General features: G+C 41.4%; 1 protein-coding gene across 1 annotated transcript in view; it reads left to right on the forward strand.

Moving 5' to 3' along the window:
• Nucleotides 1-2,025: 2,025 nt before the first annotated feature.
• COL19A1 (collagen type XIX alpha 1 chain) overlaps nucleotides 2,026-26,644 on the forward strand; it is a 1,241,599-nt gene continuing 1,216,980 nt past the window's right edge. Inside the window, exon 1 of the mRNA XM_082249430.1 lies at nucleotides 2,026-2,244. The gene's annotated coding sequence lies outside the window, so the exon portion shown is untranslated. The remainder of the gene's footprint in view (nucleotides 2,245-26,644) is intronic.

Below are 26,644 nucleotides of genomic sequence, written 5' to 3' on the forward strand. Positions count from 1 at the left end.
TCTTTACCTAGATCGGAGATGCAGGGTGTCAGGCTGACACCTCGCATCACCGATCGTCGCTCTGCGCGCCCCCGGGGGGCGCGCAGAGCTGTATTATCCTGCCGCCATCATATGACGTCCGGTCAGGATAATACAACCACATTCCCGCCGTCAATCTGCTATAGGGTGGGCGGGAAGTGGTTAAGGCCCCTTTCACACATACGGTCCGTTCAGTTCATCAGTTCAGTCACGTCAAAATGTATCAGTTTTTCACCCATTTTTCATCCGTTTTTTATCCGTTATTCGTCCGTTTTCATCCGTTTTTTATCCATTTTTCATCCGTTTTTTATCCATTTTCCATCCGTTTTTTTTTACATCCACTACCAATGCAAAAATGGATGAAAAACTGACCGTTTGTCCGTTTACATCAGTTTTTCGTCCGATCCGTTTTTTTGACCGTTCCAAAAAACGGACATTGACGGAAGCGGATGAAAACGGATGTTAAAGGATGATCATCCGTTTTCATCTGTTTTTACATAGAGATGCATTGATGTCTGTTTTTCATCCGTCAACGGATGGATGAAAAACGGACAAACGGACCGTATGTGTGAAAGGGGCCTTAGATGGGCCTGCCTAATTGCATACAAATTGAAAGTGTTTAGATTTGACCTCATATTATATTGTTTTGGTAAATCTAAAGGAAAAAATCTAAAGACAATTGTATGGCCCATTAGATCGTTTTTACAGCTAATAAACTCCCCTTCAAACGCAGTAGTTCTGGGTTTTTTTTTCCAGCCTGAAAATGCCCCTGCCAAAAAACGCTGATAAAAGCCTATGTGTGCATGGACACATATGACAGCATGCTGGGGACTTTACGGGCTGTAGAAAAAAATGCCTAAAACAGCAGCTGTAAAAACGCCTAAAGGCCCGTACACACGTGCAGATTGTCGGCGGAAAAGATTCGGCCGACGACCAATCGGCCGATTTTCGGCTTGTTAGTATGATGCTTCCGACAGCCGACAGCGCACTTTCAGCCGAAAAGAATCTGTCGTGCAGGCATTAAATTTTTTGTATGCCGACACCAGAGCGGCCGATTGTTCGCCAGTCAGTACAGATTTCGGCCGACAGACAGCAGATTTGCAAGACTGGGCATGCTCAGAAAAGAAAAAACACAGGGAAAGTTAACCATCACATGACATCACTTCTGCAGTCGGCTGTAGTCAGCGGACAAAATTCTTGTGCACTTTTTGCACTTTTCAACAGACACGACAGCCCGGGGACAAAAGACGGCCGATCGTTCGGCCGACGATCTGCACGTGTGTACGGGGCATTAGGCTGTATTTACACAGAACAAGACAGCTACCTTAATGCTTCACCTCTCCGTCAGCTGTCCGTTCCTGACCGCGGTAGGGAGCAGTGTGGTGTGCGAATCAGAGCATCACGCACAGCGCCCCTTTTTTTCCTCATATTTGTACAAACTTTACTTGAAGTTTACAAATGTACACTTCATTCATGTCGCTGTACAGCTGCATGATGTGCTGTTGCACAGTGCTGTGCAATTCTGTACAGTGCGCTGCGATAAAATTCAGCATGTCTGCGTCTTAGCGCAGCTGTGGGCTGCATTGCAGTGTAAATGAGACACACAGGAAACAATAGTTTTCTGCATGTCCTTGCTATGACAGCTATTTTACAATGCAGTAGAACGCATGTCACTGCACTTTGTGTGAATTAGCCCTAAATGCAAGAACTTTACGCGCGTATTTTACGTAGGACCTTGCATTCCATACAGAGAATAAGCATATGCCTGTGTGAGCGAAGCCTAAATGGGAATGTAATAAATGCCACGAGTCCCCTGAGCGCTGTGTAAAGTTAATGGCACACACACATGGGTACAGCCTGTGAATGAATAAAACATCGCCTGCTTACTGTAAATCCCTATGCTAGTGATAGACGGAATGTAGCAATGCCTTGTGCTGTGTGCTAGGGAAGGCCTGCACAACATTGCCACTTGGAGGGATCTTAAATGTATCCAGCTGCTACTAAAAAGGGAGATTGCTGAGATTTTGTTCCCCGAGAGCAATGTGCTGGTTATCTGTGTTGGTGGCCGTCCTGTCTGATGACTGAGTGGGAGGATCACACTGGGAGACTAATAAGGACAGAGCTGATTCTACCCTCTCCCACTCTTTGGGAGGCTGAATCCAGTAAGTTCAGCACTTGCAGCTTTGTATCATTTTGACTGTGGGATTTTATTCAAACAGATTAAAGGTAAGATAACACCGGCAGACAGGGCTTGTCGTGCTTACAGAGCTGTTTGTTCTTTTTTTTTTTTTTATGATTTTTTTATGCCTCTTTGAAAGTTCAGCCTTCAGCATTGCTGTTCTGACAAACATTATAAGCTTAAAAAAAAAAATCAAGTTTACATTAGTAAAGTGATGACATTAGGGATGAAAAGAACTCTTTCCATGCAGGCGAGTGGCGTATTCCTGACACTAATTAAAGTTTGTGTGTTGGCTGATTAGGGAGGCCTAGATTGAGTTCAGAGCCGGGGCTTTTAATTGGGGAGAGAGTGCTGTAGAGCAATTCATTTTGTAGAAAGAAATGATTTGTGATGCCTATTAGACACAGACTGTTAAAGTGTTAACAGAGCACAGTGGTACCGCTAGCTGATAACAACAAAAAGAAAAAGAAATAAAAAGACTTTGCTGTCATTTTTTTAATTTATCTTGATGTCACTTGCATGTCCCCATCAGATGCACTTAGGTAGAGAAATGATTAGTGGCAGGTCAGGCATAGGAAGTGCATAGCATGGGGTGACATCAGATCATTCTAGCAGCACTAAATAAATCCCCAAATAACGGGATTATTTGAAAACAGTCATCTTTCACAGATGATTGCGTGCAGTCACGCCTGTTCTCTCAACTGTTCACATATTATGGATTCACCTTTCCTGACACTACGATGCTGTTTGAATCACTGCAGGCGTTTAAAGACAGATCAGTTGTGCATTGATAATTTTTGGGAAAGGGTACATAATCTTATCGACTTGTTATTGGCTGCGGATAGAACTCTTCCTAGCGTGCTGATATTACTCTTACTTCATATTTAGCCTCGTGAAAGATAGCCCTTGAATTTTTAAGGATTAAAGACAATGCTAATGGTTTTCTGTTGCTTTGATCGTGTCCCAAGAGAAAATCCAGTTGATCATTTCTTTCCAATGGGTCCCTCCTCGCTGTCACATTTTCCAAATGTTTGGCTATTTTCCATCCTCTTCACGTGCTAATCGCTATTTATTGATGTGCTACGACAGCCAACACTTTTGCTGTTCAGTTTTCATTTAACTCATTGGTGTATTGCTGATCACTTTGAAACTCGCAGGCAAGGATCGTCAATTTTTAAATAGATTTTTATTCTACAATTTATCGTAGTTTCTGCTTAGAACAGACTCAGGAAATTGTTTCTTTGATACAACATGTGCTGCATTCTTGTCGGGTTCAATTAACAATCTAAGTATATACTAAAGAGGAAACTCACATGGTTTAAAGTTTAGGCTGCCAAACATGCTCTTGCGAATGTTGAAAAGGTTAAGGAGGTTGGCAGAGTGCACAGTGAGAGATGATCACCAAGACTAAGCTAATCAGAGCATTATGAGATGGCATGGGATCCGGAAGATTTTTCTCCATCCCATCTGATCCTAGTAAAGTCTCCTGAGATACAGCCAGAGACTCCGTGCCTTACTCACAGAGCAATGTGTTGGGTCATTCAGCCTGCTCTGCACTGACATGATTCATAGAGGACAGGGAAACATAAGTGTGAGCAATCTGTCTCAAGTCACATAACATACTACATACACCATACCGGATCTATGCTATAAATACTTGATATCTTAAAAAAGAATGATGTGTTTTCAAGTGACTTGTGAAATCAAGGAACAGAAAGTAATACTTGAAATATAGGAATGACCTGTAAAAATCAGTTGGCCGTAGAGGAGGGGCAAATGTATATTCACATTGCCTTTACTAGTCCACAGCAGAAACTTGAAAGAAACAAGCAAGTTTTGATGTTGGGAGTTAGATGAAATAGTCCCGGCATGGAGACCGGGATGGTGCATAACCTTTGCTTGGTCAGACAGGTGTAATCTTACTACCAGAGTTATTTTTGGCCAGATAATGGGATCGGACTGACAGTTTTCAAAGTGTACCTAAAGCTAAAACATTTTACCTTTTTTTTAAATTTAGTTTAGATAAAGTTGTGAGGGGATTAGAACCCATTTCAAGTTTTTATTGCTGTCTGTGACTCCTTAATAACTTCTGAGTGTTTGTGGTGGGCTCCTCTACACCTGACTACACCCAACTAGAGATGGTCTCGTGTGTGTTTGTATAATAGTCCTAACCCACCTGAGCAATCCTACCAGCTGCCACTACACAAAGCCAATCAAAAGTGGCCATGTCATTCCAAGTCCTTTGTATACAAGTGGGTGCAGGACAGGGAATGCCTCAGCCAATTATGATTGGATTAGTGTAGTGACTGCTTCCTGGTGGAAAAGCTCAGCTGGGTTTGGACTAAGATCCGAGTACACCTGAGCTTATCCCCACACTCAAAATGCAGGATCCTATTTTTTGTAATTGTTCATGTTCACATTTAAAGACTCATTCACTTGTTGCTTGATGTCAAAACTCAAGTATGTGCGCTGTTTAGTGTTATCAAGCATTTTTTGCTCTATAGACGCTTTTAACTGAGTGCCTGTAAATGCATGCCAATCATGTTTTTGCACACCTGGAAAAACTCTCCAGCTCTAGAACTGCACTCTTCCCCTTTACCAGCCAAGTAAACAAGTGCCTGAAACTTGATAAAAAGGCAAAAAATCCTGTAAAATACTTTAGAAACACAGCAAAAATGCATGTCACTCATTTTTTTGCACATGTTATTTGCACGCCTGTAGCTGCTCTTCCCCCCGACTTTGGAACACCCTGCCACCTGACATCCTCAACATTGATTTCCTACCCATCTTCAAATCGCCTCTCTAAGCCCATTTTTTTAAACTAGCATACTCTGCCTGACTTCATTGATTTGTCTTTGTAATTTAAAGGCTATGTAATGTATTTTATTTTATTTATTTACTTTTTTTGTTGTCATCCTTGTAAGGTAACCTTGGGTGTTCTGAAAGGCGCCTATAAATAAAATGTATTATTATTATTACCTGAAAAACTCTCTTCCTCTATTAGTGCCGGTTCACACTCTTGCGGCTGCGGCGATCGCATGTAATATCGGAGCGCACTGCTCCTTCATTATATGCGATCGGCTGTGAGGTGCGAATTCAGCCATACACTTTGTATGGCTAAATTCGCACTGCACCCGCACAAAAGTCGCACATGACCCTTTTTTTCAGCCGCATAAGGATCGGATCGCACAGTGGTTCACCTTTGTGCGATCCGATCCTGTGCGAACAGTAAAGATCGCACTGCGATATGCGATCAAACTGGGGGTGTCGTTAACATTTCATTGACACCCCCAGCGTATCGCATATGGCAGTGTGAACTGCCAAGGGTGCGTTTGCGATGCGGGAACAGGCTGCGAATTCGCAGCCTTCCCGCATCGCATAAGTGTGACCCGGCACTTTCTGTACTCTATTCCTTGCCTTGCTATGTAAACAAGTGCCTGAAACTTGATAAAGATGCAAAAACATTTGCACAAAGCTTGAATAATGCTTTAAAACCCAGTACAAACTCACTTCAAAATCACTGGTTATATGTGTCAGCTCAGGTGCTAATTCAGGTTTAGAGAGATTCAGTCTCCATTTTTGACATGATGACCACTATCCCTTATAATGGGAGTTAGGGAAAATCTACATTTTTGAGCTGTCATCAGAGCAGGGATAGAGGAGAAATCTTCCGAAAGGGACACCTGTTCCTGTGGCAACTGTCTAACTAAGAGTCATTCCTCTTGCTTTTGAGAGATTTTATTTTACTACTTGTGTTTTGCTGGACAAGAAGTAAAGAAAATCTTCCCAATGGGTCAAAAAGTAATGATAAAAAAAAACCTTTCAGGAGTTTCAACTATTTGGCTTTTGATTTACTTTGAAGAACTTGTTTTTTTAAAAACGAAAAAAAATAAATCAGTCAGCAGCTACAACTGCTGTTACTGCCAACATTTAAGAAATACACTCATCAGCCCATGGACTATGACTATGACCATGCTGTGGGACTAGTTCTACAGCCTCCTTGAATATGTGTCCCAGGAGGTTGCAGTCAGCATTGCCAGGCCAAGCTGATGTAACTCTCACCTAGGCGAACATTTGTTAAAAGGAGGAAGGGGGGGAGGGAATGAGCAGTACTTTCTTTTTTTTTTTTTTGAAGGTCCACCTTAATTGATATGATTTTGCCTATTAAAGAGTTAAATTTATCAGAGTAAAAGTTGCATATGGCCTAGTGCACTGGGTAAAAATGTCAAGATTTTGCAAACCTTTGTTCCTTCTTTGCTAATAATGAAGTTTCATTGTTATACCAAACTTGACTCATGTCATATTTTATGCTGGCTATATATGGATCAAATTTTCTGCTTTCTCAATGAGCTGTCATCACTGTTCAGGTATTCTGGCAGCTGTGGGTGCTGGCTTTCAGAGTACAACAACCAAAATAATGAAAGAAACCTATGTGCGTGTGTATGATCAGCCTTATTTGGTAGCAAAGTAATACTGAATACTGACTGCTGCAAGCATTACCCCCTCAAAGATTCATCTGCCTTTTTTTTCCAAAACATAATTTGCATACAAAGCAAACTTTTTCCAAGCAAAGGGTATGCAAGGATGTGCAGCTGGACCATAACCTTATGCTGACATATTAAATACAGGAAAAAATGGTGATATACCAAAAATAACTGCGCAAGCGGATATCGGTTACACAAATTGCACCAATTAGTGCTGTGCTATACCTTTAAATAATCGTGAATATTAAATAATTTAAATAAATATATACGTGAATATATAATTTGTAGGAATCTCTTCCACACTGCAAGCAGCAAACAAAACGTATATAACTTGATAAATGTGAAATGAGGGTAAATATTGCGCTCAACAATGAAAACAATGAAAAAGTGCTTATGTGCATAAATAAATAGATGAAAGCTGGTATACAAAAAGTCCAACAATGCTTAAAGAACCATTAGTAGCTAAAAAAGACCACAACAATGGATAAAAGCACAAAACCAGCTTATATGCATAAATAAATAAATAAATAAAGTCCTTTAAGTGCTTAAAAATCAAGCAAAAAAACAATTTTAATCAATCAAAATAAATGGTTAATCGCAGCAATGTTTAAAAGCGTAGACTTGATAGAAGTGATGTGAAACCTTCACCTCCACACCTTCACCCAGTGCTCTTAATAAATACTCCTTACCAGAAGGATATGACCCCTTGATTATAGGGGGTCACAATCAGCATTAGTATCCACAATAACTCCAGGCCATCCACATGACTGTCTTCTCGCCAATAAAGATGTGTGACCAGGTATTGATGGAGCTCCGATTTAAAGGACATCCAAATGCAATAAAAAGAAGACTCTCATAGTGCAGTATGCCAGTATAATCAACAATGTATTGATAAAATTGCACTTACTTTCTTTCCCTCGTGGAGCGTGAGACTGTAGACTTCCGGGTTGGCGGAACGCAGGCGTGGAGCGGCATTCTTTTCACCAAACCAACCGATATTGTGATTGTAATTGAAGGCGGACTGTTTGTGCAATATGGAGTAAGTGCAATTTTATCAATAAATTGTAGATTATACTGGCATACTGCACTATGAGAGTCTTCTTTTTATTGCATTTGGATGTCCTTTAAATCGGAGCTCCATCAATACCTGGTCACACATCTTTATTGGCGAGAAGACAGTCATGTGGATGGCCTGGAGTTATTGTGGATACTAATGCTGATTGTGACCCCCTATAATCAAGGGGGTCATATCCTTCTGGTAAGGAGTATTTATTAAGAGCACTGGGTGAAGGTGTGGAGGTGAAGGTTTCACATCACTTCTATCAAGTCTACGCTTTTAAACATTGCTGCGATTAACCATTTAATCACCTTGATTTTTAAGCACTTAAAGGACTTTATTTATTTATGTATGCATATAAGCTGGTTTTGTGCTTTTATCCATTGTTGTGGTCTTTTTTAGCTACTAATGGTTTTTTAAGCATTGTTGGACTTTTTGTATACCAGCTTTTATCTATTTATTTATGCACATAAGCACTTTTTGTGAATATCATTGTTGAGCGCAATATTTACCCTCATTTCACATATTAAATACAGGGTCACTTATGGCGAAACATGTCAGGCGGAGCTATGTGCTGAAGTCATCACGTCCTTCTTGACCCTAGAAGTGCGGGCGTATGTGTATCTGTTTGCTGACAAACTAACATTTTATCAAGGCTCATGTCGTTTTTTGGCTTTTTAATAAACTAGTTTATGCAATATCACACTGCTGGAGCTCTTTCTACGTATCAACCCCAAGCAATCATGGCTGGCTGGGAAATCTTAATGGGAGTCTGATTCCATTGGTGGAATTCCTCTTTTCCAGCGTGTTCTAGTGTTTATTAGAAGACCCTATCGCTTTACCTTGCAGAGGTCTGTTTGCAAGTGTGTTTGACCACTCTAGAAATAGATGGTCCACTATATCCGGTAAGCGTCCCCATTATTAGGTGGTGGGTGTCACAGTAGGATTCTTTGGTGACTGAAATTTTTGAAGCACCGTCTTTCTAGATCTGTATACACAGAATCATGTGGACTCACTGCCAGGACATTTTGCTAGAACTAATCACAATTTATATGGGATGTTATAAGGACCTCATTACCCTTATGTGGTTCATTACTGTATAAGATCACTGAATTGACTTACACTGTTTTCAATATAATTTTTATTTCACACTTGATGGTTTATATACAGAATAGCACAACTTTTTTTGTTTATTATACAAACCCAATTCCAAAAAAGTAGGGACACAAAATGGACTAATTTACAAACCTCATGAACTTATATTTTATTCACAATAGAATATAGATAACATATGAAATGTTGAAATAGAGACATTTTGAAATCTCATGCCAAATATTGGCTCATTTTGGATTTCATGAGAGCTACACATTCCAAAAAAGTTGGGACAGGTAGCAATAAGAGGCTGGAAAAGTTAAATGTACATATAAGGAACAGCTGGAGGACCAATTTGCAACTTATTAGGTCAATTGGCAACATGATTGGGTATAAAAAGAGCCTCTCAGAGTTGCAGTGTCTCTCAGAGGTCAAGATGGGCAGAGGCTCACCAATTCACCCAATGCTGCGGCAAAAAATAGTGGAGCAATATCAGAAAGGAGTTTCTCAGAGAAAAATTGCAAAGAGTTTGAAGTTATCATCATCTACAGTGCATAATATCATCCAAAGATTCAGAGACTCTGGAACAATCTCTGTGTGTAAGGGTCAGGGCCGGAAAACCATACTGGATCCCCGTGATCTTCGGGCCCTTAGACGGCACTGCATCACATAAAGGAATGCTACTGTAATGGAAATCACAACATGGGCTCAGGAATACTTCCAGAAAACATTGTCGGTAAACACAATCCACAGTGCCATTCACCGTTGCCGGCTAAAACTCGATAGGCCAGAAAAGAAGTCATATTTAAACATGATCCAGAAGCGCAGGCGTTATCTCTGGGCCAAGGCTCATTTAAAATACACTGTGGCAAAGTGGAAAACTGTTCTGTGGTCAGACGCATCAAAATTTGAAGTTCTTTTTGGAAAACTGGGACGCCATGTCATCCGGACTAAAGAGGACAAGGACAACCCAAGTTGTTATCAGCGCTCAGTTCAGAAGCCTGCATCTCTGATGGTATGGGGTTGCATGGGTGCGTGTGGCATGGGCAGCTTACACATCTGGAAAGGCACCATCAATGCTGAAAGGTATATTCAAGTTCTAGAACATAGTTACACAGTTACATAGTTACATAGTAGGTGAGGTTGAATAAAGACAATAGTCCATCCAGTTCAACCTGTGTAGGTGTGTGTGGCTGTAATCATCTCACATACCCCTGAATGTTCTGATCCTTGAGATGTAAGTCTAAGAGTCTTTTGAAAGCCACCATACTACCCGCAGAAACCACCTCTTGTGGTAGAGAATTCCACAATCTTGTAGCCCTAACAGTAAAGAACCCCCCGCGTTGCCTGAGGTTAAAACGCTTCTCCTCTAATCGCATTGTATGCCCTCGAGTCCTCATGCAATCCCTTCGAATGAACAGCTTTTTTTCTAAGCTGGGATCCCCATTAAGATATTTATAAATTGCTATCATGTCCCCCCTCAGACGTCTCTTCTCCAGGGAGAATAAATCGAGCGATTGTAGACGCTCTTCATAGTCAAGGTCCTCCAATCCCCTAATTAGTTTAGTTGCCCTTCTCTGGACTCTCTCCAGCTCCAACACATCCCTCCTGAGGACTGGCGACCAGAACTGGACAGAATACTCCAGATGCGGTCCGACCAGAGTTTTATAAAGTGGAAGGATTATAGTCTTATCTCTGGAATACATCCCTTTCTTTATGCATGCTAATATTCTGCTGGCTTTGGCAGCTGCCGCTTGACATTGCATGCTGTTGCCTAATCTATCATCAACCAAGACTCCCAGATCCTTCTCCATTTTTGATTCCCCCAAGGGTTCCCCTCCTAACGTGTATTGTGCTTTTATGTTTTAGTCCCCAAGTGCAAAACCTTACACTTCTCCACGTTAAACCTCATTTGCCATGTCGTTGCCCACTCTGTAATTTTGTCCAGGTCATTCTGTAGGATATCTGCTTCATGCTGTGCAGTTATTGCTCTGGCCAATTTTGTGTCATCTGCAAAAACTGATATCGAACTACTGATCCCGACCTCAATGTTGTTTATGAATAAATTGAACAAGGTTGGTCCCAGGACTGAGCCCTGGGGCACCCCACTTACTACCTCAGACCAGTCTGAGTATGCGCTGTTTATTACCACTCTTTGGACACGCCTACATATGCTCCCATCCAGACGTCGTCTCTTTCAGGGAAGACCTTGCATTTTCCAACATGACAATGCCAGACCACATACTGCATCAATTACAACATCATGTCTGCATAGAAGAAGAATCTGGGTACTGAAATGGCCAGTCTGCAGTCCAGATCTTTCACCCATAGAAAACATTTGACCCATCATAAAGAGGAAGATGCGACAAAGAAGACCTAAGACAGTTGAGCAACTAGAAGCCTGTATTAGACAAGAATGGGACAACATTTCTATTCCTAATCTTGGACAACTTGTCTCCTCAGTCCTCAGATGTTTGCAGACTGTTATAAAAAGAAGAGGGGATGCCACACAGGGGTAAACATGGCCGTGTCCCAACTTTTTTGAGATGTGTTGATGCAATGAAATTTAAAATCAACTTATTTGTCCCTTAAAATGATACATTTTCTCAGTTTAAACATTTGATATGTCATCTATGTTGTATTCTGAATAAAATATTGAAATTTGAAACTTCCACATCATTGCATTCTGTTTTTATTCACAATTTGTACAGTGTACCAACTTTTTTGGAATCGGGTTTGTATGTTCTACTATAGTTATATCACATGGTTAGTCGCTTCTGTCCCTCACTGTATTTTTGACTTTAGCGTGGTTTACAATTTAGATTTGAGGGTTTAGAAGGTACAAACTTTGTTGTTGCAGTTTTGCATCAATGTTACCCACTACAGAACTCAAATCATTGCAACAGGAAACCTTTCAAAAGGGATGGGCTCAGGCGTGGTCGGATTGTAGTCTCAACCCACCTGAGCAATTCTGGCAGGAAACCGTCACTGCACACCTCCAATAATAGGCAGTGAGGCATTTTCGGCCCCCAGCTGCATATACACATGATGCCTATTCTTGGCGGAGTACAGAGCTTTCTGGCTGGATTTCTCAGTTGGGTTGGTACTAGGATACGGAACACGCCTGTGCCCATTCGTACCTTTTCAGGATTCACACACACTATAGTTTTTCATGAACATGCACAAAGCAAATAGGCTGCTCTATATATGTAGAACGTCAACGCGCAAAAGTGATTGCATTCCAGAAATGTAGTAAAACCTTAACAAGTGCACAAGAATGCATAAAAAAGCACTGCTCCCCATGCCTTGCATTGCAGAGGCATTCATTTTTATTAACACCTCAACACACATAGAGAGTACATCACTGTGCACATTAATTTTAGAAGACCACAATGCACAAATGTAAAGCATCTGTGTTGTGCCGCACTGCACTAAAAAAAAAAAGGTCCAAGTATATTAAAGCCAGCAGTGCTTTGACAGCCCAAACTAAAATGCATGGAAAAGTGGTAATAAATCCAAAAACTAACAATTATTACATTGCAGCTTACTAATTCTTATATGTGATGCAGTTATAGCTTCTTTCTTTGTTTTATTTTCACCTGTTGATCCAGCCAGTAATGCCTCGTACACACGTACCGGTCGTCGGCCGACCGATCAGCCGTCTTTTGTCCAGGGCTGTCCTGTCCGCTGAAAAGTGCAAAAGACTGCACACGAATTTTGTCCCCCGACTGCAGAAGTGATGTCATGTGATGGTTAACTTTCCCTGTGTTTTTTCTTCTCTGAGCATGCCCAGTCTTGCAAATCTGCTGATTGTCGGCCGAATTCTGTACTGACTGGCGAACAATCGGCCGTTCTGGTGTTGGCCAACAAAAATCTTAATGCTTGCACGACAGATTCTGTTCGGCCGAAAATGCGCTGTCGGCTGTCGGAAGCATCATACTAACAAGCCTACAATCGGCCGATCGGTCGAATATTTACGGCCGACAATCGGTACGTGTGTACGGGGCTTAAGTCTGTTTTCAACAGAGCAAGCTGTTCTGCAGATGCATTCACTTCTGACAAGGGTGCTTACAATGATCACCTTTGATTTCTGTAAACCCTTTTATCTCAAAAGGAAGAAATTGTTTGCTGTAATTGTTTATAAAGCATTAGATGGAATCTGCCTTCAATTCGTTAGTGTATTCTGCTAGTACATGCTCACACTCTCCTCTGACTGACAATGCTGCTGTCCAGAGGTGTAACTAGAACCCTCAGGGCCCCCGCTGCAAAAAACCATGAAAGGGCCCCCGGACCCCTGGCCGGGGCCCTTCCCTTCAAGCCTGGGGCTCTTCCCACTGATCCTGGGGCCCTTTACTCTCGTTGCGGGGGCCCTTTATTATGGTCCTGCAGGGGGACCCTTTCACAAGTTCTGCAGTGGGTCCCCTTCCTTCCATCATGGGACCTCCCCATGGTGGTGGAATGCCAGGGCTTGGTCGCAAATGTGACCTTTTTGAAATTCTGAAAGTTCACCCACTGGTGTCAGTAGTTTTTATTTTTTGGTATTTTAATTGTATTATTTTTTATCATTTTATTTTATTTTTTTACAAGGTCACTGACTATGACTCTGTTCATTCAGAAAAGGAAGGAGCTGGTAAAGCATACAGAGGAACCAATCTCCTCCATTTTCCTCCTGCAGCCACAGGAGGAAAAAGGTAGACAGTGATTTCTCTACATGCTGCTCCCGCCACCCCTCCTATCCAGGTTTACAGGCGAGCCGCACAGGCCCCCTTGAGCATGGGGCCTGGTTGCAATTGCAACCCCTGTAGTTACGCCCCTGCTGCTGTCCAACAGTCTCTGTTCTCCTTCATGCAGAGTGGGGGCATTCTGACACAGGAGGTGTGTTACTGGCCAGATCAGCAGGTGAAAACAAAAGAAAACAAGCCTAAAATAAATAAAAGAAAACAAATGCAGCCACCACATCTAATGATTGGATTAGCTGCAATATATTACTGTACATCTCTGGGTTTAATACTGCTTTAATGTATAGCAACAACAGATTTTTGCTGTAAATTACTGCTATTCCATTTTTTCAGGACAATTCAAACTAAGTGAAATGCAGTAAAAAAACCCATCAGCAGACTTTGCCTTCAGTCAAAACTATCAGCAATTCAAGATATAAGCAAACAATGATCTATGGAGAGCAAATCGCTGTAAAATTTAACAGGCCTCCTGGGAATTGTGCCAAAACAGAGACAGGGTCTGACAACATCTTCTAAAGCCATGACCTGTCTACAGGCTAGTGTATGCCCTGGGCTGGAACATTGGATCTTCGTGTTTATGGGCAGAGGGCATGCTGTACAGAGCGGAGCTATATTATAGCTTAATCTATGGAATTTTGCTCTATTCAATTATTTTAATGCTAAAGCCAAGGGGGTTGGTTACTGACTTTTAGAAAAAAAAAATTGCTGCTTTAAAGGCCAGCATAGCAACTAATACAGAATGTACAGGTTGACAAAATTCAGTAGGTCCTCTATTGTTTTTTGTTAATAGAGCAGAAAAAACTTGAACCACACTGCACTTCCTATAGGGAGTACCAAGGAAATTTCCTTACATGTGCTAAATTGTGGATTTGCATGCCATGTAACAAAAGATCTCTTGAGGGTCCGATCACTGTGCAGCACATGATTACATTTCCCATGAATGATCTTCTTTACTCACGCTTTGCTAGGCTTTTTATTGTGTGTGTTTTTTTTATTTTTTTTTTATATTACATTTTGCAGCTGTACTTCATCTAAAGTTGAACTCTAGCGATTATTCTTTAACCTTACATTGGTCCACCTTGATAAAATACAAGAAATTCTCTGAATGGCAGAGGGGCAGAGTGAGCCCCCCCCCATCCCTCTGTGATCAGTATACAGATGCCAAATTGCTTGAACAGCACTAACCTTATGTAGCATAGGCTAATACAGTGAACCTCTGTATCCCAGTGGCCCTCCAGAAGTGAGATATGATACATTAGATGTAACCAAGTGGGACTAATGTAAATTTAAAAAACAAAATGACAGTTCCTGGATTTCAGCTTTAAATATTTATTTGGAATGTATTAACTTCAGTACCCATATTGTGCCTAATAAATTGCTTTTATGTTTTGGAATTTTTTAGTTAGTAATTTATTTTCGTTTCAGTGGATTTTTTAATAAAAAAAAGCTTTTTATCACTTTAAGTTGAAATAATAAACATGGTATACTTACCTGCTCTGTGCTATGATATTGCACAGAGCATCTCAGATCCTCCTCTTCTGCAATCCACCACTGGCACTTCTGGTCTCCTCTTCAGCCAGTGCACCCATAGGAAGCTGTTTTCTATGGGGGAACCCATGCGGGCTACTGACACAGAAAGAGCAGCTCAGCCCCACCCCGACTCCCTTGTCATGGGATTTGATTGACAGCAGCAGGAACCAATAGCTCCTGCTGCTATTAATCTGCCCAATGAGGAGGGAAGGGAGCTGAGAGATCTGCCATTCATATGTAGAAAGGAGAGCTGGGGGAGGGGTGGTCCGGCAGTACAGAAAGTTTTTTTGCCTTAATGCATAAGGTTTTAGAACTACTTTAAGTGTTTCCCACCTTTTTTTTGGACATTGAAAGGAGCAGCAAGTTAATAAACTCATGTTTCTGTCATTCCACTCTCCACTTCTATCAGCATGCTGCTTGCACTGATTGGCTCCTTGTGCTGCTTCTCCTTCCGCTAGTCTGAGCGTTCCTGTACAGGCAATTTTGGGAGGCTAATAGTAATTTATTTTTTATATATATTTTTATTTTGATGCAAGAATACAGTTAACAATAACATTGGCTGCAACATTTGACCTAAAAGACAAGGGTTCTTCAAAAAGTTTCCACACTTTTTTTAAATTGGAACTTTAGTCAGAAAATGAGGTCCTGCTAGATCACTTCAGGTTGGCCCTTTTTGCAGGTATAGAAATGTAAAACTTTAACAATAAGTATCTATACTGTGTCCAGTAATACACTGTCTCACCCTGCTCTGCACATACTCAGTTGCTCTCCTTTTTTAGACACTGACGGATTTGTAGAGGCCAATCTGCTAGCAGCCTTCAAGTGGAATAAACCCTCTTATCCTTTACAGCCAAGGAAGCTGCTTCTGTTTGACCTGCAACTGTCATGGTGCTGCACATGTGATCAGTTATGACACCAGCCATTTAATGGTTTGACAGTTTTATTGAGAACACAAGCAAATGTAACAGTTAGCAATCTTGGTATTCCGGGAATGTAACTGTTTTTTTTTTAAATAGTTAAATCGATGGGTTTAGTTCCACTTTATGATTTACTGCTGTTCAGAGACTCTAGGCTTAAAAAAAAAAAAAAAATGGCAACTTCCAACAAGAAGACACAGGAGCAATGCTGGAGGCAATTTTCAGCACACACTCATTTTAGTAGCAAAATGTATTCATGTGGAATGTACTGTATGTTTGAACTATGATGCAGCAGTGTAGGGTCTAAGTTAGGCCATACATTGCTCCCTCCCGCAGAGTTTTTGTATTCTGACAATGGAATGTTTCCTAGCTATCAGAATACAATGATCACTGCTTGCGGCAATAATTGCACATGTGAATGCATGAAAAAAATCTGATGCATCGACTTAAGTACAACCAGCCGGGCCATACATTCCTGGCCATTTCTGCTGAACCGGTCGAATTTCGATCCATCGATGGCTGGCTTAAGGATGAGGGTTAATAAGAAGTTTAATGAAAGGCAGTCAGTCCAGCAAGTAGTGGGTGAAAGAAAGGAGAGTAGGCCTCTATTAGTAGAAAGTGTGTTCACACTGAGGCTGTTTTGAAATCGGGCGAGTTCAGCTGAATTCGCACAATTTCAAGCTGGCATTTCAGTCCAACTTCAGGGGGCCATTTCACAGGCATCTGTGTAGGTTCCTGCACATATATCTATAGAAACCCCCCCCCCCCCTCCTCCGAAGTTGCCAAAAGTAGAATAGAAACTACTTTTGGAAATCGGTGTGGAGCCACAAATTTGACATCGCACCAATTCGGACAATGCAATTGGCAGAAATTGGCTCCAATTTGACATGCGATTTGACTTGTCAAATCAGACCAATGTGAACGTGGGCTAAGTAGAAAATGGTGCATCAATTGGGTGGGGGTTTCATTGGTTTAGGATTCTGCGTGAATACCATTGAGTATATTGAAAACATTGCACTATAGATTTTTAGGTATTTATGGACGAAGGTTCAGATTAAAGATTCCAGATAATAATTTAAAAGGAACTTAAAAGAAAAAACGCAGAGGGCGCACCAGCCTAGTGCATTACCTTTAAAATTATTTATTGTTTAAATTTATTTTTGTGAGTATGATGTACATACGTTTTTAAACAATAAATAGTTTTAAAAATCAAATTGAAAAGGATTAAAAGAGATGCATGGAAGCCAGCCAGCCCCCAGTCTGATGTACTCACCCTCCAGTCTGCCACCAACCAAGTAGACCTGTCTCGATATAAATAAAGAACAGGGGTTTAGTTGACACGCATTTGCAAACGCATGTGTAAGCTGCAGAACAACGACACGGCACCCTGTTTTATCTGCAGTCCTAACACTTTTAAATTTGAGTGTCTCCACTCTGGGAGCACATGGCTGCTAATGGGTGGATAGGAGGCGGTTGGCAGGCAGCATCCCAAACTTCCCCCAACCCACTTCCATCCAAGACTGGTATAGTATCTCAATGCTCTAATAGCAATGTTCTTAAGATGGTACAAACTGAAAACGACCAGCTGAGAAGCATACACCTCCAATCCCTTGGCGGATGCAGTGTAAAACACAGATTGGGACTTTATATGAGGCAATTTGCCTGTATAGCTCAGTGCCTCCATCCCTAATTTCATAAAATATTTGGGACTTTACATGAGACAAGCAGGTCATGCTATGGTCTCCATCCCTGTATATGAAAAAACTGGGGTCAAATTAGACTGCATCCACCAAAAACGCACGGAAATCGCACGGTGGGACTTTAAATGAAGAACCAGCCTTTAGGCGAGGTGCCTCCATTCCTGGTTACATAGACAATGTGGGCTATGTGGGACTTTAAATGAGACACCGGCAGGTATGCCCAGCGTCTCCATCCCTGTATCGGAAAAATCAAATTGAAAAGGATTAGTTTTAAAGGTAATTCGCTAGGCTGGTGCGCCCTCTGCATTTTTTCTTTTCAGTTTCCTTTGAGGTTTTCCTGACCCTTTAGGAGTTGCAGTACAGCAGGACGACGATAATACCAGCTAAGGTCGGTCTCCAGCTACCCAAGTCGCATAACCCCTCAAGCGCAAGAGCATTTATTTTCTTTGTTAAAAGTTGCTTACATTAAAAAAAAAAAGTAATGATGTACTAATGATCAATACAGAGCTGTAATCCTTTGTGTCTTATCTGCTTAGCGTTTTGCCTTAACTGTTTTATATTTATGTGCGAGCACTCAACCAGTTGTCAGACTAGGTTATCTTTGTTAAAAAGATGATGGGTACAACATAGTATCACATGCTCCACATAAGTAGTTATGTTCAAGCCAAAATTGAGGATGAAAGGAAACCTGTACTGAAAGAAATCGGTTGCCACTGTTGATCTGGCTTTAACAATTTGTGAGTCAATGATGTGGAACAAATATTTAGATCTAAAAAGTCAAAACTCACATTGGTATGCTCATGAAACCATTGATTTGGCATGGCAGCTGGCATTTTCATAAGAAGTGGTCAGCAATGCCAGTCTCCACACTTCATCAGCAATGCTGCATTACAGGGATCTGATCTCTGCAAATAGCTTTCTAATACACTGTTTCTTCTTCTCCTCGTATTCCGATTGTGACTACAATTTTCCCTGTTATACAATGCCTAGTTTTCTAGGCCAGTGGTTCTCAACTCCGGTCCTCGGGACCCACCAACAGGCCAGGTTTGCAAGATAACTAAATTACATCACAGGTGATCTCATTTGCTGCTCAGTGATTGTGGTATTCTAGTCTGCATCCCCCAAGGTAATACTTAAAATCTGGCCTGTTAGTGGGTCCCGAGGACCGGAATTGAGAACCACTGTTCTAGGCAAGCCAGATGCTTACAAAAAAAACTTAAAGATGTTGTAATCCAAAAAGGAAAAAAAAAGAGATTATGTTCCCTTTTATAGCAGTGTAAACAGCACAGTCCTTGTGCAGTCTAATCTGTCCTCATACTGTAAAATACCTGGTTGATCCTGCCTGTTCCTGTATCCCCCTTTATGTGCTGACTATGGTAATCACGGCTGCTGATCTATGATTACCGTAGTCAGGTTACCTTTCTCCATCATCCCGCTGCTCTCTTCTCTCCCCCTCCCTCCCTGCCTGTAAGCTCCTGTGTGTGTGAAGCGCCCCTCCCCTCCTGCCTTTATTGGTAGCTGGCAGTAAAGTTAAATAAAGATCACTGCCAGCCCCTCTGTTCTATCAAACCATCCTACACAGTGTAAATGTTTGTATAAAACAATGCCTCTAAATACCTTCTCTCAGATCTTTTCTGGCCAATCACGTGACATCTGGCATTTCTCTTTCTCCGACCTAAGGGCTACAGCGGGAGGGGCTGAGTTGACAGCACAGTGGTAACGTGACCTCCTCAGGTGACATCGGGGTTATCTCAGCCCCTCCAGCTGTAGCCATAAGATCAGGAAAGGAGAGCGGCTGGAGGTCACATGACCAGCCAGAAATGATCTGAGATAAGGTAATTAGAGGCATTGTTTTATACAAACCTTTACACTTTTTAGGATGGCTTGATAAAACAGAGGGGCTGGCAGTAGAATTTTTTTGATTTTACAACCACTTTAAGTGTCCCAGACACTTGGCTACCCACAAGTCTGCTTTAAGCCTTATGCATATAGGATGCAAAAAAAAACCACAGCTTTTATGGGGGGGGGGGGGCGTTTGTCAGCCTCTAAACACACCTCTGTGATAGCCTATATCTGTGATGGCGAACCTTGGTACCCCAGATGTTTTGGAACTACATTTCCCATGATGCCCATGCACTCTGCAGTGTTGTTGAGCATCATGGGAAATGCAGTTCCAACACATCTGGGATGCCAAGGTTCGCCATCACTGGCCTATATGGTCATGCATACATAGGCATTTACAAGATTTACAGACATGTTCAAAGAGAAGCGCTTACAAGCTGAAAAGGAAAGGTGCCTAAACACTGGGCACAATAAAGCGCTTGAGCATTCATTCATTCCAACAGCCATAAAAATATTCTGGTCAGTGGAAAGAATGCCAAAATGCTTGATGCACCTAAACCTGTCTACATGAGTGTGCAAAACACAGCGTTAGTCACATTTTTATTTCATCTGCTTTTTTCCTGCCAGCAGCAAAGGTGTTCAGAGGAGCAGGGCCCAGGGTGCATGATGCCTTAAAATGTACCTAAACCCAGGAAAAAATGTGGCATTGCAGCTTAAGGCTGGGTTCACACTACTGTGATGTTAGACATCGCATGTGAGTCACACCGCATTGCTGTGCAGATCACATGCAATGTCTGTGGGATGCAAATTCAGCCATACAAACTGTATGGCTGAATTTGCTTCACATTTGGACAAAAATGGTGCAGGACCCTTTTTTTGGTCCACACTGGAGTCGGATCACATGGGTGTTCACACCTGTATGATCCGATTTCAACACTATTTGGCAGTTTGCACTGCGATCTGCGAACCCATGTGGGGGTGTCATTAACTTTGTATTACCACAGTAGTTTGCATGGGGCAGTGTGAACGGCCTGCGAGAGACATGTGATGTGGGAACCCGCACTGGATTTGCGCTGGTTCCTGAATCGCAGTAGTGTGAACCCAGCCTAACAGTCCTTAGATGTGATAGCTGCATTTGTTTTCTTTCTTTTTGTCTAGTAATCCTGCCATTCATACACCTCCTATCCTACAGAGACCACCATTTGGAACCGTGATATCACCCTAGGACATGGAGTTTATGACTACATAACACCGTTTTGGTCTATGCAACACCTTCCCTTCCCCATAACAGGAGGAGGTGTTGTGCAGTCCAAGGAGATAGTAAGGAACAATGCTAACTAAGAACTCTGTGCTCTCCACCTCTGGGGCTAAACTGTTTTTTTTTTTTGTTTGGTTTGTTTTTTGCACTTGTCAAATAAATCTAAAAATAAAAAAATGGTATATATTTAACAAACCAAAATGTAGCAAATAAGATACATTTATTGTGACAGTTTACATATATTTCACCCTTCATGTTACATACAAGCTATTTTAGAGCCATCAGTGAGATTGACAGAATATCCTAAAGTAATTGAACAATATAATGCTAAAATCATTAATAGCACTGTGAAAAAACATATAAACAAATAAACAAAAAAAAAAAGTATGTAAAAATATATACAGTGGGGAAAATAATTAGTTGATCCCCTGCAGAGATTGTAAGTTTGCCCATTTACAAAGAAATGAAGGATCTCTAGTTATCATAGATGTATGTTAAATGATAGAAAAGGAATATCAACCAAAAATACAGAAAACAACCATAAAACAAATGCTATAAATGAAGTTGCAGTTCAGTGAGTAAAATAAGTATTCGATCCCCAAGAAAAACATGACTTATGCCCCATACACACGTGCAGATTATCTGCAGACTTACCAAAACCATATAATATGAGGTCAAACCTAAACACTTTCAATTTGTATGCAATCCAGCAGGCCCTTGCACTACATAGAAAAGGTAAGTCTGCAGACAAAAGTCTGCAGATAATCTGCACGTGTGTATGGGGCATTAGTACTTGGTAGAGAAAACCTTGTTGGTAAGACCTTTTTATGTAGTTGGTGACCAGGTTTGCACACATCTCAGGGGGTATTTTGGTCCACTCTTCTTTACAGATCTTCTCTAAATCCTTAAAGAGGAAGTAAACCTTCCTCTGCAACTTGTACCTATAGGTAAGCCTATATTAAGGCTTACCTATAGTTCCTGTAAATATCTCCTAAACATGCAACGTTTAGGAGATATTTACTTTGCATGCAGCCAGTGACATCACTGGCGCATGTGCTCTGAAGGAACGGCCGCTCGTGCAGTTCCTTCAGACCCCCGTGCCGTTACCGTCGGCTCTCGCGCGCATGCGCGGGAGGTACATCATTGCGCCTCCAGCCAATCTGATGGCCGGATGCCGCAAACCCGGAAGAAGGGCGACAGAACAGGTAAGCGTTCGGGACTGCGGGGCTTCGTTCTTAGGTAAGTATTTCATAATGAGCTAGTATGCAATGCATATTAGCTTATTATGTGTTTTTCTTTCAGGTGTTCGTTTAAAAAAAAAAAAAAATTCGGAGGTTTACAACCTCTTTAAGGTTTCTTTGCTGTCTCTTGGCAACTCGAAGTTTCAGCTCCCTCCATCAGCCCCTTTAGCCCCGGAGGATTTGGCTGCTCAAAGACCAGGCCCTATTTTGCGATTCGGCACTGCGTGACTATAACGGACAATTGCACGGTCGTGTGACACTGTACCCAAATGAAATTGACGTCCTTTTTTTCCCACAAACAGAGCTTTCTTTTGGTTGTATTTGATCACCTGTGCGATTTTTATTTTTTGCGCTATAAACAAAAAAAGCAACAATTTTGAAAAAATAACAATATTTTTCACATTTTTTATATGAAATTCTCAAAAAAAAATGTAAAAATCAAAATTTTTTAACATTTTAGGCCAATTTGTTTTCTGAGACATATTTTTGGTAAAAAAAATTGCAATACGTGTATTTTGATTGGTTTACACAAAAGTTATTGCGTTTACTAACTACGGGAAAGATTTATGTCATTTTTATTGTTTTTTTTTTTTTACTAGTAATGGTGGCGATCTGCAATATTTTTTGCGGGACTGCAACATTGCAGCGGACAGATCGGACCCCTGACTGACATTTTTTGACACTTTTGGGGGTACCAGTGACATTACTACAGTAATCAGTGCTATAAATATGCACTGTTACTGTTACTGTAAAAATGACACTGGCAGGTAAGGGGTTAACTTTATTGGTGATCAAGGGGTCAAGTGTGTCCCTAGGGGCGTGATTCTAACTGTCAAGGGGCGTGGCTAGTGAATTAACCACAGAGACATGCGATCCTATATAGCAGGATCGGTAATAGTATATGTGTAGCGCTTAACCCATAAATGTATACATGATGATTATAAAAGTGAAAAAAATTTCAATGATAGTAATAGTCCATGGATTCTAAGATAATAGTCCCAGCAGATAAGTGCACAAATAAAATAATCAATTCCAGCATCTGAATGTGGTTCGTATTGTTGAAAAAAATATTCTATAAATGTAGCAAATCCAAACTTGTAGGCACTGTTCCATAGAATCACACAGGTGAAAATGAGAAAAGGGATGCCGCTTACCAGATATAGTTGGTCATCAAAATTAATGGATAAACCTAGGTGCCCTTAAAAAGAGTATTGGCAGGATCCACCCAGTTCACCTCTCACCAATGTCAGGCAGCAAGCACTCAGTAGAAAAATCCGAGATCATAAATAAAACAAGATATATGGAAAAAACATAGCGTGATACCGTACGGAGAAATGGGGGGAAAAGGAGAAAAAGTGGGAGGTTACACTCACACATGAGACCCCATAAATCCTGTGTATCTCATATGAATCGCAGGTAGAAAGAAGATCCCAGCAATACGCACACCCGTGAGTAATCACCAACACTGAACGTCCAAATGTACAGCTTACCAGATGTATCTGGTCACCCAATCAAGGGATAGACCACAGCAGGCTTCGTATACACTCATAGAAGTTCACAGGGGTGATGGTTTGTGTCAAGTGTGCTGAGACATACAATGGGGCTCGATTTCCAAAAGAAAAAAGGAAGAGGAACAGACATAGCATAATACCGTTTTACCTTAAAAACATTTATTTAAGCAATTGCACTCACATAATAAGCATCTGAATAGGCATGGATCCCAAACTATTATCTTAGAATCCACGGACTATTACTATCATTGAAATTTTTTTTTGATGCGTTGGACATCACTTGTCACATATTCACTTTTATAATCATCATGTATACATTTATGGGTTAAGCGCTACACATATACTATTACCAATTTTGCAGGATTCTCTATAGGTCCATGTGGTGCAGCTTCCTTCTTCTTTCACAGTTATACCTTCACACTATTTAATTTTTTTTACACTTTGGTCACACTAATATTTTTTGTTTTTTCTATCTTTAGTGCAGAAATCTGGACCCCGCCACTCCATGACCTTAATGTGCTTCTTCTTGAGCCACTCCTTTGCTGTGTTGGTGATATGTTTTGGCTCTTTGTCATGCTGAAAGACCCATCTATGACCCATCTTAAGTGTTCTGGCTGAGGGAAGAAGGTTCTCATCCAAGATTTTACAATACATGGCCCTGTTCCTTGGCCCCTCAATTCGGGAAAATCAGTCTGTACCTTTAGCAGATAAACAGCCCCAAAGCATCATGTTTCCACCTCCATGATTGACTGTAGTGATGGTGTTACATAGTTAGATTGAAAAAAGACAAAAGTCCATCCGGCTCAAACGATAAAAAACAAAAAAAACATAAAGAAAACCCAACCATACAATCCCACATACACAATCCTATAGCTGCAGATCCAAAGGAAGGCGAAAAAACCCCAGCAAAGCATGATCCAATTTGCTACAGCAGGGGAAAAAAATATTTCCTCATCCCCTTAGAGGCAATCGGATATTCCCTGGATTAACTTTACCTATAAATATTAGTACCCATTTATATTATGTACACCAAGGAAATAATCCAGGCCTTTTTTAAAGCAATCTACTGAGCTGGCCAGAACCACCTCTGGAGGGAGTCTATTCCACATTTTCACAGCTCTTACGGTGAAGAAACCTTTCCGTATTTGGAGACTAAATCTGTTTTCCTCCAGATGTAGAGAGTGCCCCCTTGTCCTCTGTGTTGACCCTAAATTGTTCTTAGGGTCATAGTTGATTTAATGCCAAAGGGCTCATTTTTGGTCTAATCTGACCACAGCACTATCTCCCAATCCTTCTCTGAATCATTTGGATGTTCATTGGCATGACTGTAAATGTGCCTTCTTGAGGAGGGGGACTGGTCGTGTTTGGAGGATAAAAAATGCTGACACATATGATTAAAATTATGAATCCTTCGTAAGTGGGCAACCTTACAAAATCTGCAAGGGTTCAAATAATTATTTTCCCCACTGTGTATAAAATAAAGTCCACTGTGCTCAAAGTGAAAAAATGTTTTCGGTCCTAAGAAACTTATAAGCACAAGGTCCACTCCTGTGTCTTCTTTCCATTTTGGTTAAATACTTTTTATTGCAGATTATAGTAAGAAAAGTAAAATACAAGCATTGCTAATATCTGTGTGGTGTACAAAGCATCCAGTAACTACTTCTTTCTGCTTTAAACATGTATCACCAATGGTGCCTTCAGTGACCATCACCAATCACCTCAATCCAGTGTAACTCACTAGAAATCATATTGCCTCTCATATTTCAGATAAGCAAAAGTGTTTTAGATCCGCATTCGGTTTTGCTTCTCCACAACAAACACCTCTCCTTCTGAACTCCGCTTTCAGTGTGATAATAGTCTCATGACATGTAAGGAACAAAAAATGCTTCCAAAAGTGTAAATAAAATCAAAAACTCATATGTTATTCCATATAAAATGAGGCTCGCCAGAGAAGTTCTTGAAACTTCATTAGGCATATCACATACTGTATGACAAAATTCATCACATTACATCACACATGTGGCTCTGAAGAAGAGGTAAAATTTGAAACGCGTCAGCCCATTGGGTCTTCAGTTTCTGTTGTACTTGATGAAATTTGGATGGAACTATGCTGGTAATATGTGATGTGCTTTTAACAAAAGCAACTAGTGAGTATATTACTTACTAAATTCAATAAATGATTTGTCTCAGGATAATGCACTAGGTTGGTGCGCCTTCTGTGTGCTTTTGTATGGTTTCTATACACCAGCAGGCCAATCTCTTCAAATGAGTGAAGATTAGCTGTGTGGGCAGCCTTGTATTTTATGTTCTTCATTCTAGCGACAGAGATGCTTTAAAGCTCACCCAGGGGAGGACTGGGCCAGGGTGCAGGGGGGCAATTGCCCCTTGGGCCACTCTGATGTCCTGTGAAAAGGCTGCACGGCTTCTGCCACAGACATGCCTAAAGGATTCCTGGTGGAGAGAAAGAAAAAAGTCCCCGCCACTGACCTACTGAGTGCGGGGTGAAGACAAGGACAGAGCGTAGGCCTCCCTCCCAGCATGGATGGTGTAAACAGTGTCTGAGCAGAGGCCGGTTTCATGCCCCACTGGAGACTCTCCTCCCCTGGCCAGCCCCAACTGAGCTTTCCCAGCTCCCCTCAACTGCCCCCTGCTGGCCAGGTTGGGAACCCCGATTCAGCCGGTGAATAGAGGGTACCTGGAGCAGGGCTTCAGCCTGGAATGGGGGTCAGGAGGAGGATGGGAAGAGGGAGAGTGGGAGGGGGGCCGAGTCGCTGCACCATGGGCCTCTGGTTTGTACTTGCCCCCTGGGCCGAAAGTTGCCAGTCTGCCCCTGAGCTCACCTCAGCTCCAGGATGCATTCAGATCTTAACCACTTAAGCCCCAGAGGATTTGGCTGCTGAAAGACCAGGGAGTATTTTGCGATTCGGCACTGCGTGACTTGGCCCAGCACTGGAGGACATCACTTTTGTAAGATAAGTGTCTCATAATGTGCAAGTATGTTGTGGATGCCTGCACATCATGACAGGAGCTCACCCTCCACAGCAATCTTTACATCTACTGTAACAGAATAAAAGCA

The sequence above is a fragment of the Pelophylax lessonae genome (genome assembly GCF_965119305.1).
Source record: "Pelophylax lessonae genome assembly, chromosome: 3".
Lineage (NCBI taxonomy): Eukaryota > Metazoa > Chordata > Amphibia > Anura > Ranidae > Pelophylax > Pelophylax lessonae.